The sequence below is a fragment of the Rhipicephalus sanguineus genome, chromosome 10 (assembly GCF_013339695.2).
Source record: "Rhipicephalus sanguineus isolate Rsan-2018 chromosome 10, BIME_Rsan_1.4, whole genome shotgun sequence".
Taxonomy (NCBI): Eukaryota; Metazoa; Arthropoda; class Arachnida; order Ixodida; family Ixodidae; genus Rhipicephalus; species Rhipicephalus sanguineus.
The window spans coordinates 96,541,193-96,558,103 of NC_051185.1; positions in this window are offsets into that span (position 1 = coordinate 96,541,193).

Consider the following 16,911-nt stretch of genomic DNA (forward strand, 5'->3'; position numbering starts at 1 on the left):
AAAGGGTCACTCTTCAATAAAGGTGTCACCACCACCGAAGCTACCAGCACCCATTTCAGAAAGCCGCAACAGGCGATGTAGCCTCCGGCGGTGGGGGAGCCTGGTACCACAAAAGACCGTTTAACGCTTGTGATCAATTAGGAACGCACCCTGACACGCTGGAGAGGTGGCTGAAAGCGCGACAAAGATAGCCATCTTCTAGTCACTTCCGCCGCGACTATGGGAACTGCTTTTAGAAGTGCCGCCGCTTTGAGAACTGAAGCACGCGAATCATTGCAAAGCCTCTGTTCCAAGGCGGTATCCGCGTGGGGGGTCACGAAGTAATGGTTTGCCACCCGAAAAAAAAAAACTAGGCGAGCTGCACTGGCCTTGAGAGACATCGACTTTCGTCGCCAGAGGCCGACAACACGGCCTCCGCGATTCTGCCGTCTGCGGCGTCTCGCGCTTTACCACATGGGTCATTCTGTGCTTCAGGGGAAACCATCGCCGCCCCTTCTGTCGGCGACCGGCGGCACGCCTTTGCTTGTCTTGGCACGAAACAAATGAAAGAAAAAATGTCATACCCCCTTGAAAGCACTCGTCAAATCATTTCCGACAAAAAGAAAATGTAACGTGATACCCGTGTGCTGCATTGTATCGCGATGCAAGCGATACATCGTAAAAGTATTTCACTACTGAGATACAAATACATTTTTCAAATGTATGTCGATACAGAAATACAGATACTCAAAAGTATCTCTGAAATACTATCGCGATACTCTTGTATCGCGATACTGCCCAGCCCTGTGCCCTCCAATAAGGCTAGGGTCGTTACTAGTGCAGTTAGGTGTTTCAACGTTAGAGCGCACGCTCCAAGAAGACGGCTTTGTGCCACAATTATAAAGAAATCACGCCTTTCACACTCTTATTTCAGGAAAAAATATCATTAAATCAGGTTTAATGCACACATAGCTGACTTAAATAGGATTCATGAGAACATTGTATTCTATGCCAAGGAATGGAAATTTCTTCGTTAGATCATGATGTATGTATATATGTATGTATGTATGTATGTATGTATGTATGTATGTATGTATGTATGTATGTATGTATGTATGTATGTATGTATGTATGTATGTATGTATGTATGTATGTATGTATGTATGTATGTATGTATGTATGTATGTGTGTGTATCGATCTCTGTATTTATCTGTCTCGCCGGTCACGTTTTGCTGCTCTCATTATTTCGTTGACTCAGCCTGTTATTCCAAAACAAGGCATGACATTACATGAGTACAGCACGAACATGAATGATAGCTAGCTCATAGCATGCATATGATATCTACATAATAAAGGGGACCATGAGGGGATGCGAAGCAGCGTTTCGGCATGTAGAGCCCGCGTTTCAGAGGGGGAGTGGAGAGAGGAGGGGAGAGAGGCAAAGGTGAGAGGGGAACTGGATAGAGGGAGGGGAGAGGGTGAGGGGAAGTGGAGAGGGTGAGGGGAATGGGGAGGGGAAATGGGAAGAGGAGAAGGAAGGGGAGAGGTGTGGAGAGGGCTTGCACATGCGCAGTAAGGGTGGTCACACCGCAGGGAACCAGACGAGAGTAACTTGGTTTTCGTGTGTACGAGTCGTTTGGTGTAGAATGCGCAGTGCTTGAGGGCAGACTCTTCCTTTGGCATAGTTGCTGATGGCTGTGCGCGAGTCGCTTACAATTGTGTGACAGTTTGAATTAAGCATAGCTAATGCTATGGCGACCTCCTCGGCAGTTTCGTCGCTTGAAGAGATGACGCTGGCTGCATGACGTAGCGTTCCACCAGTGGTAGTTAACGCCACAAAGCGATGTCCGCCCTTGTATTCAGCCGCGTACACAAAACTGACGCCGTTTGTTTCTCCATAAGCTTTTAAAGGGACGTTGCCCGTGCCTTGCGCCGTTCCTTGTTAAATTCGGGATGCATGTTCTCGGGTCAAGGATCAAGGAATTACACCCAGCCGAAAACAACGAAAACAGGAAAAGGTGAAGGAGACAGGAAAGCGGCTAAACTACCAACTCAAAGAGTTGGTAGTCTAGCCGCTTTCCTGTCTCCTTCACCGTTTCCTGTGTTCGTCTGTCTTCGGCTGGGCATAATTCCTTAATGCAATGCACCAACTAGCCCAACAACGAGTTCTACTAGAATGTTCTTGGGTTGGGTCGATGTGTAAACAGGCTCGGAGGCTCCCTGGGATTGAGTGCTTATCCCCGTGCTTTCGATGATAGTTGATGCCGAGTTTATCCAATATGTGCCTGCCAGTTTCAGTAAGTGTGAGCCTCTCTAGGTGTGAACGGCGTTGCGCCTCAATCAGTTCGTCGAGAGTATTGTGCACACCTAATTGAAGTAAAATGTCTGTGCTTGTGTTGGTCGGTAGTCCTAGGGCAAGTTTGTGGGCACTGCGGATGATGATATTGAGTTGGCGAATGAGACTATCCTCCTTAATTCCCTGTCTCCTGTTTGTCAAGCGCTGAGAGATTAAAAATTTATAGTACTGCATCCGGTACTATGCGAGGGCTGCATGCAACTCTCCTTACACTGGCAGGGCTCGCAACTATGCCTGTGTTTAAAACAAAGCGCGAATGCTTTAAAGTACTATGCACTTGTGGAATGGCGTGAGGTGTTCACTTTCCCACATATTTTATTGCTGCGTGCTCTGCGCTGTACAACCACAGCCGCTGTCGTTCTTGCGGGCGTCTTCTTCTCACGCGCTAGGCTCGAACGTGCGGAGCAGCTGAAGCGCAACTTCGTCGTCTTCTCTCGCGTTGACGGCTCGCCATACACTATATTATCGGACAGCTGCGTGGAGCTGACCTTATTAATAGCCTATCGAAGGTTTGGTAAACGACGACATGCCTATGGCATTGCAAATGGAGCCACTCAGTTAGAAACGCTATACTTTATCGTCATCCAGTTTTACCGTCACAGTTTCTCAAATCAATCGTGCGGCTTCTCGCTATACTACGCCATTGACATTCGTCTAAGACGCTATGCCGATGATGCATGAATAAACTCTCCGGCAAAGCATTGCATCTTTTAGCTAAGTATCTTACTTGGTTCCCGAGAAAGTAAACATTTCTTCATTTTTTCTTCCACCAAGCTGCTGATTACAACAAGAGGCGGACCTCACTCGTGTTTAGAATAACAATGTCCGCTGCAGGTGGTAATCACCTATATCTAATAAGAGTCAGCGACACGTGCAGGAGTGCAGACGTAAGCGCGCCTCTAGCCTATTTAATGGAATGTTAATATACTGAAATGATTCAGCACGCTGGATTTACTAAAGAAAAGCCTACGCGTTTCAACTTCTTCCTGAGAATTTCCTAAAAAGGCAGGCATTAATCACAATTTCTGGTGCACTTTCATAATTCTATATCTTCACAAGACAAACTTTAAAGTACTGATTTTAATGATCTTAGGGCAAGTGTTACAGTTGTTGAAAGATGAGATTAGAAGTTGGAGACGAGAAATGTTGTAGCAGGATTAAACCAAAGAATATGAAACCATCGGCTTTTGTTTTTCCTGTAATATAAGTCTCCGCTATCAAAATAAATAAATAAGTAACTTAATTATTTAATAAAGCGACCGAAGCAGCAAAACCGCGCCAGAAATCGACCGGTGTCAATCGTGACAGTCAATGCGAATAGAAAACTAGTAGCTCCACGACACTCTGTGGGCGTTTAGAAAACGTGTCTAGTGTCTTGGATACGCTTGCTTACACTAGGGACATTCTTCAAGGCGTTTTATTCAGTATGACGAGGAATGCACCAGTGGCGTAGTGGTGAGGACATCGGACAAAGGCCCACAGTTAGGCGGCGTCTTACGCGAAAAAAATGCCGCGGGCAAGCAAATACAAGTGAGGCTCTGGACGGTGCCACATGAGTAGCGTTGGTTCGTCCAGCGGGCACACGGAGTGGCGCGAGCCCTGAACGAAGGGCTCCAAACTCACCCTACTAGGAAGATATACCTGTACAAAGAAATGTTTTGTAGCGTTAGCTACACTTGCCTAGCCGCAGCCGATTTCGCGTGGGTCGTCATGAGCCGTGCTGCGCATGCGCGAGGATCTGTGCGGAACAGGCATCTCACGCGCTGTCCACCACCGCCGCGCGCGGCACGCCGCTGCTGGTGGCGGAGAGCGAGAGGAGTGGCGTCGTAGCCGGGCAGACAGACTGGCGCCGGCGCACGCGACTCGCCGCTCCTGCTCGGCGCATTCGAGAGGGGTGACGTCGTAGCCATGGCGCGCGCAGCTATTCGCCTTCACTGTGCAGTCGCCGTCTGACAATGCGCTGGTGCCACTTGATAGCGCCTCTGACTGGCGTTTGCAGGTGGGTAACGCCATGCAGAAGGAGAGCGCAAATGCTGCTCAACGGCGCAGAAGAGCCGAGAAGCTTATCTCATCGGATCCCGAAGTAGTTGCCTGGCAATTAGCGGTTCAGCGTACGAAGAATGAAGAAGCAATTTGACGTTGAGTAAAAATAAATATGCATGTGCCACATAGTGCGTATACCGTGTGTGTGTCATTGGAGCAGCAGTAATCATGACAATCAACTAATCCTAGAAAATCTCTAAACCTCAGAGTAATCAGCTGAACCTTTGCTAACGCTACGTATATCCTAGCATAGCCGAGCTAAGACACTGCAATTTTTTTTATATTTCTCTCTCTCGTATGTGTGCCGGTCACATGCGCATTTCAACCGCAGAGCTGCTTATGCCAGCGGTTGGTAGTAATCCAGCAATAGAAAACTGTCGTCATCATGAACCTGCACGTGCTATGTGCGTCCTCTACTTGATCTTCTGCTTCGCTCCCAAAACACATGCGCCGATTTGTCCGGCGTGGGATGCAATAACCCTAATGGGAAGGAGAACACGTAGAGAGAGAAAAAGAAAATAAAAGAAAAAAAGAAAGAAAGCAAGAGAAAGAGAAATTCTTGGCAAAAATTACACCATCTCCCGCTAAAGGGGACCATGAGGCGATGCGAAGCCGGAGCACTTGCACGATCGCGTTCCGTTGGCGTTCGTTGGGCATGCTACCGACCTCGCGTCGTGGAACGCGAAGAAGGACGCTACGCGCGTCGTATCTTCCATCTAGCCTGGCCGTTAATTCTCATAGGGCGAGCGGGCAACGCGGTCGACAGGCGGGCGAGAGGGGGGCAGCGTAGGAGAGGAGGGAGAAGGGGAGGGGACGCGCATGCGCTCGAGCTCATCGCGGCGTTGCGCAGGAGATAATTTCGGCATGTCTAGCCCGCGTTTCAGAGGAAGAGTGGAAAGGGGGAAGGGAGAGGGGGAGGGGAGAGGGGGAGGGGAAAGGGAAAGTGGAGAAGGAATGTGGAGAGGGGAGAGAGGAGAGAGGGAGGGGAGAGGGGGTGTGTGGAGAGGGTATGCGCATGCGCAGTAAGGGTGGTCACGCCGCACACCACCACCACCACCACCACCACCGGATTGAGCTCCGCCTTAAGATACTTCGCATCTAAAAGGAATTGTTCCCGAGGTGGGACCCGAAACTGCACAACCTCGATTCGGAGGCGAGCATCGTAACCACTGGGCTGTCCCAGCACCCTAGTGAAGCATACCATAGCTTTGTATAGTATAGTATGCCAAAGAGGTGGGAAAGGGAAGCGAGAAATAACGAGAAAGGAAGGGGAAAAACTTAAAGAGATAAAATACAGCAAGAGAGTCATTGAAAGATTGAAATGGATAGCCAATTGATAATCGATCAATAGGTAATACACTTCTGGAAATTGCTTACAAATGCCTCGACATGCATGCTAAAGCACATTGTAAGCCGATTTAACCAATCCATAGGTAATCAATAATCGATCATTAACCAATACATTTGTGGTACTTACTATTGCTCAGGCAAGCATAAAAACACATAGTAAAAAGCAAATCGATAGCTAATCAATACATTTCCAGAACATTGTCTTCACTACAGGACACTGCGCAAACACGCGCAAAAAATTCCCGCCCCTCGATAACCAGAGGTGTGCGCCGCCGCCGCCTGTTTTTGGTCACGCCGCTCGCGCCGCCGCCGAAGTCCCAAGAGAGATCACGCCGCCGCCGCGCAATAATTGCGCCGCGCCACCGTTAGTTTTTTCTTTTAATTCGAATGAGAAATCTGGAAATAAAATACAGCACTTCACCGGAGGAGCTCTTCTCGATGTGTCCATGTAATGAACTGTCCATTTCAGCGGCCGCTGAATAGCGGGAGCTCGGCGAGAAGCGCGCCCCCTGTTTCCGGTAGCTGTTGTGCAGCCCAATCATGGCATCACGAAGCTTTCAAACAATCTAGACACAAATGACAGGGTCGGAATGCGCGTCAATGCAACGAACGCAGTCCTCACAGATGCGATCTTCGGTGCACATGTCTTTTGATCGTGTTAGCCATCAATTTAGGTTTAATGCGGCCGCTCGTCTAAAGCAGCTGTAAGGTCGGTACGCATTCCCTGCATCGTTCTCAAACATCTGGGACACATTCATATGCAAATTCAGACTTGAAAAGTTCCTGTTTCTGTGCATTTCGTCCACTCTCTTCTTACGCTAGGAATGTGCTGGCGGGTTTGGTGCGGCGACGTGGTCAAGAGCGAGGTGGCATCACGGCTCACCGCTTTTTCGAATCACTCAATGCGCTTTGCTGCAATGGACTGTGGACATCTCCTCTGGATGAACGCATCGAGAACAGCTCCCCAGAAGTTGTACCTTTTTCTTCTCCAGAAATATCACGAGTGTTGCGTGACCTTAAGGCTGCCGCATCCTCCAGCCTTAAAGGGCGACGACCCAACTCGCTGGATAACATATTCTTGGAGTCTTAGACCTAGTACGCTGTGCATAAATAAATAAAATACATGAGTAATATTATATATATATATCTTGGTGCGTTCGTACACTTTTTTCTTTCAGTCTTACTCGAGTAAATCGATAAATAAATACTGAAGTAAAGAGAATGGCAAACTTAGAATAAAGCTGAACTAGTTGGCAGGTATTCATGTTAAGAAGACATGACGTGGAAACACGGACATAAAAGGAAAGTCGAGAGAGTGAACAGCTATCTCTCACGTAGACCACTACTCGCACATGATTGATAGGTATGGCCTCTTATGTGGGATTGCGCAGATAAATATTTGTGTCTACCATCGGTTCCGCCGCTGTATGATTTTTCAGTTGTTAGCGCCGTTTCTGGTGTCTTGACACTCTCCTGTGTGCGTGTTTGCACGCCCTGTTTTCATAAAAGGGCCCTAAGAGCCTCTGAAAATACAACAAAAAACAAAAACAACGAGTGCGTTATTCTCTCTTGGTGTTTCTTGTCTTTTGGTGCACTTCGTGATGCCAGAACAGTGATTCATATGACATCATCAGGGTGCATACTCTCGACTGGTCCATATACGAGAAATAACAGTTGTGAATTGTCTCCCATACTGCTTTGCTATGTAGCCGCCCACACGCTCTTGCTTCTCTCGCACCACTATCGTGCGCGATTAAATGATTTCGCTCCATTTTGTGCGTTTGAGATCGCGCATGCAGAGATAACAGACTGCAGCCGACAAGCCCGAAATTATGATAGGTTCAACGCAAAGTGCTGACATTGTACGCGTGCTTTATGAAGAAATAAATGGCGAAGAGATGTCCCCTGTAAGAAGGGTATTGAAGGCGAGAACGAAACCAATGGAAAAGGCGCCGGATTATATGATTTTTCCAACGGATGCACTCTTTACAGCGGAGACGATGCAGCTTTCCAGGAAAAAGGCGAGCCCGTTTCGATGACTTTTTTTTTACATTTTTGTTGCGTTAGCAATTGTATGGACACTCAGGACAGGTTTTCACCGTCGGCCGTCATTGTTCGTATAAACTCTAAATCGATAACATCGCTCCGCGCATTGATGTTCTACCCGCGAATAAAAGCTCGCGAGCGTTGGCAAGGAACCTGACTAAAGCAGAGATGAAACAAGCTGGCTATCTCCGTCACACTGAATAACATCCACCCGTGTGCAAGGCCTGCTGTCGATTGCTCCTCGAGCAGGAGGAAACGCCCCGCCCGTCATTTGCTGGGCGAAGGTGCAGTCCTGGGGAGGGACTGCATAACTCGAGCAGCATCTGTGAACTTTGACTATAAGGGCGCCGTCGAGAGCGCTGGCACGCGCGCTATTTCGGCAGACATCCCCCAGCGAACGGCTCGTATACCTTCTACGCGCTATGAGCGCTGTGATCTCACCGCTTCGCGCTCGGACCACTGATACGACAAACTGACCGAAAACCGCTTCTAGCCCGGGAGCGGCCGTATTGCCATACGCCAGCGTTTTGTAGAGTTAGGTGACATCGGAGCCAAAAGAGTTAGCTGCTAGCCCTTGCTCATGTAACATTACGGCGTGTACTTATCGCATTCACTGCTTCACCCTCCCCCCCCCCACTTGCGCCGCGCCACCGCCGGTCAGATGAACCCCGCGCCGTTCACGCGCCGCCGCCGGAGGTGGAAACACCGGCGCGCCGCCACCGGTAATTTTGGGTCCAGCGCACATGTCTATGAATAACCTTACGATCCACTCCATATTCTTCTTAAGGATACCCCTCGTGTGTGTGCGTGGATGCGCGTACACTTCGTCTGGCCGCCTTCTACTTCTCAACCCACTCGGCTCAGCTGCTTAGGCGGAGCTAAAGCTATGACGTCAGCGTCGGTATGAAAGAGCGCCGCACTGTCAAGAAAGGGAAAAGTAAACAAGAACAAGGAAGGCCGCCCATCTCCGCTGTTCATTCAGGCTTGGCAGCGCTAGTGCAAAGCGCTTCTAAGATTTTTTTATGTACCGTTTTCCCATAATTGATGATGTTTCGATTCGGGGCTTCTCAGCGATCAGCCGTTTCTGACACGTCAATTTTGTAGGTTATTGAGGCAACCTTTCATTGCACGCTGCCACATTTCATCGTTGTCCGGATGTGAACGGATGACCGTCGTTGCTGTAGGTAGCAACCGACGTTGAGCGTACTGAACCCGTGGATGGCGGTTGAATTCTCAGCATGGAGTAAGGAAACAGCAATGGGTAATGGTAAATGCGAAAGAAAGAAAGAAAGAAAGGAAGCAAGGAAGAAGGAAAGAAAGAAAGAAATAAAGGAAGAAAGAAAAAGAAAGAAAGAAAGGAAGAAAGAAAGAAAGAAAGAAATAAAGAAAGAAAGAAAGAAAGAAAGAAAGAAAGAAAGAAAGAAAGAAAGAAAGAAAAGTAGGCCTTGCCCCCGTTTTCCAATGGGGTAAGGACTTATGAATGTCCTTGCAGCGGAGCTGTTAAAGCCGAGCTTGAACTTTCTTATCCGTGTTTGCAGCATTGCGAAGAGGGTACGTGCCGCACAGAGAGAGAATAAAGCATTTATTGGCATACAAGTGGAGTCTCTAGTGGTTGGACCTCCTAGTCCGGAGGACCATTGGCTCTTGCCGCCGTCCGGCTCGGTCGACCAGTGCTTGTTGCTGCCCTGGGTCAGAGCTAGACAGGGTCGCCTCCCACTCCACTAATGTAGGATTATGTTTCGCCGATATATTAGGATTCTCTTGGCACTCCCAGGCCATGTGGAATAAGGTGGCCGTCTGGGGACAAAATTTACATTGCGGATTGTACGCCGAGGGATCTATTTTGGACAATATATAAGGATTGGGAAAAGATAATGATTGTAATCGTCGCCACGCGACCTGCGTTGCCTTATCTAATTTAGGATCAGATGGTGTAGAGTGCGTCTACTCAGCCTAATGTGTTGCAGGATATCGGTATAGGAAAGGAGGGGCTGGGGGTCGTCCTGGTCAGCGAGAAGTTGCGTTGTGGAGGAAGCAGCGGAGGTCCGGTGTAAGAGTTCGCGGGCGGAGGCGTGAGCAAGCTCATTGCCTCGAACTCAAGAAATAGGCAAGCTCTTAGCAAAGAATACCCATGTAGAGCATACTCTAGCAAGGGGGTGGGCATGCGTGGGAGGGAGGGTACGGCATAGTACAGTCGAGGCGAGTGGAATAGGAAGGCCGACTAGGAGGTGGGACACATGCTGGTGGTAGGCCGGAGTCGGGCGTGGGAAGAGGCAATGCGCAGCCGCGACAAGCGCAATCGATGTGACGTTAGTGATGACATGCTAGCTTTGCTTTGCTTTGCACTCCATTGCTGCGCTCCTCAGCTCCGCTATCCCATCGTGTTTAAGACGCTGAGTGAGTTAAAACCGTGATATTTTTATTATGATAATTATTATTTAATTTAAGTTGTTTTTGATGACGATAGTTTTTCGTTGAGTCGGTGATTTTTCAAAGTGCTACTAATGGCCTGCTTATATACAGTCTGGCTGTAAAAATATAAACAAATGATTGAAAGTACTTTGTACAATATTGCGGGAGAGCGATGAGTTGTCCCAAGTGATTTCCTTGAATAAGCATGGTCCAAGTGTGTTGCGGCCCACTCATGCCTGTGCTTTAGCGTAATTTGTAAATAAAAAAAAACACGTGGACGACTGAGAGTACTAAATGAACTATCATGGAAGAGCAGTGACATTGCCTTGCATTGATCTGGAACAGTAATTAAACTCAGTGGCTGAGAATAATATTTAAAGACGGTTTGGCTCCGCCAAGAAACATGATATTGTGCGAAAGTCATAATTCTACGTCTCAAGTCTACGTACTACTACGTCACAATACTTATAGTACTGCTTCACAATACTACGTAGTGTTATGCTACGCAGTATCTTGACTCAATTAAATTGAGTAAGACTATTATACTGAATGGCAAATTCGAACAATTCGATTCGTTCGTCAATAATGGAGGTTGGCCAATTTCATAATGGGAGTGGACCCAGCGGGTTCTGGACGTGGATAAGCTGAATTATGAAATTGGGCGAACATGGTAGGTGCACTGTGTGTCCGAAATTTAGGGAGTGGGCCAAGTTCATTTTGATTTGGGAAGGGGCGAATGCAGTACCGGGAACGCCCTAACCCCAATTTGGGCATGGACCAATATATTTCTCCCCCATAGACAACTAAAATATCAATTGTAGCGAAGCTTATTGGAACTCTGAAGTGGGTTGTCCTCTCCGGCCCCTTCTAGTGGGTTGCCTTCTTCGGACAGAGCGCAGCTCGCGCAGAGTCAGCCGCGCCTTGACTGTCGCTGTCGTTCATCTTCGCCAAGTGTCCGCCAATAAACATCTTAATAATTTGGTGGAGAGTGCTGTGCCCTTCAAACAACTACGGTCAGCATTCAATGCCCTTGGGCCTTCTATCCCGTGCCGTGCCCTCTACCATGACTCAAGATACCGCCCAGCAAACGCCTCCCCCTGCACCGACATCCTGTCCCGGTGTCCCCCGCATCCGCCACCCTCCTGTTTTCACCGGCGCGGATGGCACCGACGTCGAGGACTGGCTCGCGATTTACGAGCGTGTCAGCGTACCCAATAAACGGGACGAGGCAGGAAAACTGAGCAACTGGGTTTTCTACCTCGCGGGTGTCGCAAGCCTATGGTACAACAACCACGCATCCGATTTCGCTACGTGGTCCGCTTTCAAGACCGCCATCGTCGACGTGTTTGGCCGCCCTGCGGTTCGTAAGCTGCAAGCTGAACAGCGCTTACGGGAACGAGCCCAGCAGTCCGGCGAGTCTTTCACGAGTTACATTGAAGACGTCCTGGACTTGTGCAAGAAAGCCAACTCGACCATGTCTGAAGCTGAGAAGATCCGGAACATCATGAAAGGCATCACGACGATGCCTTCACCATGCTACTCGCCAAAAACCCTTGCACTGTGGCTGAGGTCATCACACTGTGCCAAAGCTACGAGGAGCTGCGCCGGCAGCGGCGGATGACGCGTCGACCTCCATCGCGCGACGCCGACCTCGCTGGCATGTCCGCTATTTCGGACCACTCCGGCTTGCTCGCCGAAATCAAGTCCTTCGTGCGCGAGGAGATTGCACGCCAGTTCTCTCTACTGGCCTTTGCTCATCACCCGCAGCCTGTTGAACAGCCGTCGACCCCACTGCTGCCTCCCCTACGCCGGGCTATTGAACATGAAATCGCGGAGGTCATGCCGGAATACCACCAACCTCCTCGGGCGACTGCGCCGCTCAGTTACACGCAAGTTGTAGCCAGGCCGCCTCCAGCGATCCCTGGGGTTCCCCCACTTACTTACGCCGGAGCCGTCGCCAGGCCTCAGGCCTTCGAAGAGAGTGTGCCGGCTGCGTACGCCGACGTCATCCATACGCCACGACTGCAGCCCACCATGCAGTCATACCAGCAGCCACCTAGTCCCTCGCGTCCTGCGACATGGATGGGACCTAGCCCGGCAAGCCGATGGCGCACTTCCGACAACCGCCCCATCTGCTTTGCGTGCGGTTGCGCCCGTCACGTCGCCCGCTATTGCAATCGCATGCAGCCGCCTCGAGTCGGATCGACCGTCACCAGCCAGCACAGCCGTCCATATTACGAGCCGCCGCCGCCTATGTCACGGACTTCACGCCCGTCTCCATCTACCCGCCGTTCGCCATCCCCAAGACGCCGCTCACTTTCACCGATGCGGCCTCGTCCGGTCGCCCGAGACCAGGAAAACTAGTCGTCGCAGTCCAAGAGGCAAGGGCTGCGACGCTATCGAACTGCCGAAGCCCTCAGGAAAGCCCATCTGTAGCGAAGCGTTCGTAGTCCGTAATGGGTCGTCCTCTCGAGCGCCTTCTAGTGGGTCGCCTCTTCTCTGAGAGCACGTTCCTCGTGCAGAGAGTCGGCTCCGCTTTTGACTGTCGCCGTCGCCGAGTGCCCGCTAGTAAACGTCTTGACAATTTGGTGGAGAGTGCTGTGCCCTTTCAACAACTACGGCCCGCATTCGATGCCCTTGGAGCTTCGATCCCGTACCGTGCCTGCTACCATGACTCAAGACGCCGCCCAGCAAACGCCTCCTCTTGCACCGACGCCATGTCCAGGTGTCCCCCGCATCCGCGACCCTCCTGTCTTCACCGGCGCGGATGGCACCGACGTCGAGGACTGGCTCGCGATCTACGAGCGTGTGAGCGTCCCCAATAAATGGGACGAGGCAGGCAAACTGAGCAACCTCGTTTTCTACCTCGCGGGTGTTGCCGGCCTATGGTACAACAACCACGCATCCGATTTCGCTACGTGGTCAGCTTTCAAGACCGCCATCATCGACGTGTTTGGCCGCCCTGCCGTTCGCAAGCTGCAAGCCGAACAGCGTTTACGTGAACGAGCCCAGCAGGCCGGCGAGTCTTTCACGAGCTACATTGAAGACGTGCTCGACTTGTGCAAGAAAGCCAATGCGACAATGTCTGAGTCCGACAAGATCCGGAACGTTATGAAAGGCATCGACGACGATGCCTTCACCATGCTGCTCGCCAAAAACCCTCGCACTGTGGCAGAGGTCATCACACTGTGCCAAAGCTACGAGGAGCTGCGCCGGCAGCGGCTCATGACGCGTCGACCTCCATCACGCGACGCCGATCTCGCTGGCTTGTCGGCCACATCGGACCACTCCGTCTTACTCGCCGAGATCAAGTCCTTCGTGCGCGAGGAAATTGCCCGCCAGTTTTCTCTACTGGCCTTCGCTAACCCGCAGCATGCTGAGCAGCCGTCGACCACACTGCTGCCTCCCCTACGCCGGGCAATCGAGCAGGAAATCGCGGAGGTCATGCCGGAACACCACCAGCCCCCTCCAGCGCCTGCGCCTCTCAGTTACGCGCAAGTTGTAGCCAGGCCGCCCCCAGCGCTCCCTGTGGTGCCACCGCTAACTTACGCCGGAGCCGTCGCCAGGCCTCAGGCCTTCGAAGCGAGTGTGCCGGCTGCGTACGCCGACGTCATTCATACGCCTCGACTGCAGACCACCATGCAGTCGTATCAGCCGCCGCCCCGTCCCTCGCGTCCTGCGACATGGATGGGACCTAGCCCGGCAAGCCGATGGCGCACTGCCGACAACCGCCCCATCTGCTTTGCGTGCGGTTGGGCCGGTCACGTCGCCCGCTATTGCAACCGCGTGCAGCCGCTTCGAGTCGGATCAACCGTCACCAACCAGTCCAGCCGCCCGTATTACGACCCGCCGCCGCCTATGTCACCGACGTCACGCCCAGCTTCATCTACCCGCCGTTCACCGTCCCCACGACGCCGATCACTGTCGCCGATGCGGCCTCGTCCGGTCGCACGAGAACAGGAAAACTAGTCGTCGCAGTCCAAGAGGCAAGGGCTGCGACGCTATCGAACTGCCAAAGCCCTCAGCAAAGCCCATCAAACGTAGTAGACGTGTTTGTAGATGGTGTGCGCACATCGGCCCTTGTAGACACTGGAGCTGCTGTATCCGTTATGGACGCTAAATTTAGCCGACTACTACGAAAAGTGACGACGCCACTTTCCGGGCTCTCCCTCCGTACAGCCAGCGCCCAAAGTATTCACCCGACAGCGGTGTGCACCGCCCGTGTCATGATTCAGGACGCTCTGTACGCCGTCGAATTCATCATAATTTGTTCATGCTCCCACGACGTCATCCTGGGATGGGATTTTCTCGCACGTCACGACGCCGTAATTCGGTGCGCACCAGCCGAAATAGAGCTCTCACCATTCCCAGATTTGACGCCGGCGGACAGTCTACCGGCTGCGACCAAGGTACTCGTCAAAGACGACACCACACTTCCTGCAAACTCTTCAACGGCTGTATCAGTCTATTGCACCGGTCTCGCTGATACCGTTGCACTCCTTTCTCCATCTGACCGCGTTTTCAACAGGAAAGGCTTGCTGGTGCCATTTGCGACCGTGCAAGTCACTCAGTGCGAGACCGATATTTTTGTTACGAACCCATCCCCGTACATTGTTACATTGGTGCGAGGGGAATGTCTCGGCAGAGCGGAAGCCCTCGAAGACGCACAAGTTATGGACGCACCGGGTGACACGCACTGCGCCAGCTCCCGTTCGCTCAGTGCTGTTTCCACATCTGATTCGTCACCCGCTGATGTGTTTGGTTCCTCGATTGCTGACAACCTTACATCGGTCGAGCGTTCCCAGCTTCTATGCCTGTTGGAAGAATTTCGTTCTTCGTTCGATGTCGCGCAAACTTCTCTCGGCCGCACGTCTGCTGTCACGCATCACATCGACACTGGCACCCAACCACCACTACGGCAACGTCCATATCGCGTATCGCCAGCAGAGCGTCGTGTAATTAACGAGCAAGTCGAAGACATGCTTCGCCGCGATGTTATTCGACCCTCCAACAGCCCGTGGGCTTCTCCTGTCGTTCTCGTTGCGAAGAAGGACGGCTCTGTGCGGTTCTGTGTGGACTACCGACGACTCAATAAGATTACCCGTAAGGACGTTTATCCCCTACCTCGAATAGACGACGCCATTGACAGCCTGCAAGGAGCAGAATTTTTTTCATCGCTCGATTTGCGCTCAGGGTACTGGCAAGTCCCCATGGCTGATGACGCTCGACCGAAGACAGCGTTTGTCACACCCGACGGCTTGTACGAGTTTAACGTCATGCCGTTTGGGCTGTGCAATGCGCCCGCGACCTTTGAGCGCATGATGGATACCGTTCTGCGCAACTTGAAATGGCACACGTGCCTGTGCTACCTCGACGACGTCGTCGTTTTCGCCCCGGACTTCTCCACGCATCTTCAACGCCTGCGGCATGTTTTGACGCGTTTGAGCGAGGCCGGGCTACAACTGAATCTAAAGAAGTGCCGATTTGCAGCACGGCAACTCACGATACTAGGATACGTCGTGTCCAAGGACGGAATTCTCCCTGATCCAGCCAAGCTTCGGGCCGTGACAGAGTTCCCCAAGCCTACGTCCGTCAAGGAACTGCGCAGTTTCGTAGGATTATGCTCCTACTTTCGGCGCTTTATCCGAAACTTCGCGACTATCATATCGCCGCTGACGAAGCTCCTTGGCAGCAATGGGCCCCTCACTTCGTGGTCGTCACAGTGCGACGATGCTTTCGCAAAGCTCCGTCGTTTGTTGACGTCTCCTCCCATACTACGCCACTACGACCCAACGGCCCCTACAGAGGTACACACGGACGCCAGCGGTGTTGGCCTCGGCGCTGTCCTTGCGCAGCGCAAACCTGGGTTCCCAGAATATGTCGTGGCATATGCAAGCCGTACGCTTACTAAAGCCGAGACCAACTACACCGTCACGGAGAAAGAATGCCTGGCAATCATTTGGGCCCTTGCGAAGTTTCGGCCTTATTTGTATGGTCGCCCATTTGATGTTGTCACCGACCATCATGCACTGTGCTGGTTGTCGTCGTTGAAGGATCCCTCAGGCCGTCTCGCCCGTTGGGCACTTCGCCTGCAAGACTACGACATCCGCGTGCTGTACCGCAACGGACGCCAGCATGCTGACGCCGACGCCCTGTCGCGCTCTCCCTTGCCTGACGAAAATACCCACAGCTCAGTGTCTCACTTTGCCGTTTCTTCCATCGACATTCACATCATTGCTACCGAACAGCGCAAGGACCAATGGATTGCCTCGCTGATAGACTTACTGACTGATCCGTCGGCCACACTATCTACTCGCGCGTTGCGTCGTCAAGCCCACCATTTCGCCGTTCGCGACGACCTGCTCCATCGACGCAATTACAACGGCGACGGCCGCCGGTGGCTACTAGTAATACCCCGCAGTCTGCGTTCTGACATATGCGAGTCGTTCCACTCTGATCCGCAGTGTGCACACTCTGGCGTAGCAAAAACCTACCACCGCATTCGCCAACGGTACTTTTGGCGAGGGATGTACCGCTACGTGCAGAAGTTCGTTCGCTCCTGCATCGACTGTCAGCGCCGCAAAACTTCAACGCACCTGTCGCCGGCAGGTCTGCACCCTCTACCTTGCCCTGACCGACCATTTGGGCGCGTTGGCATCGATCTGTATGGGCCACTTCCTCTGACATCCGCTGGTAACCGCTGGGTCATCGTCGCTGTAGACCA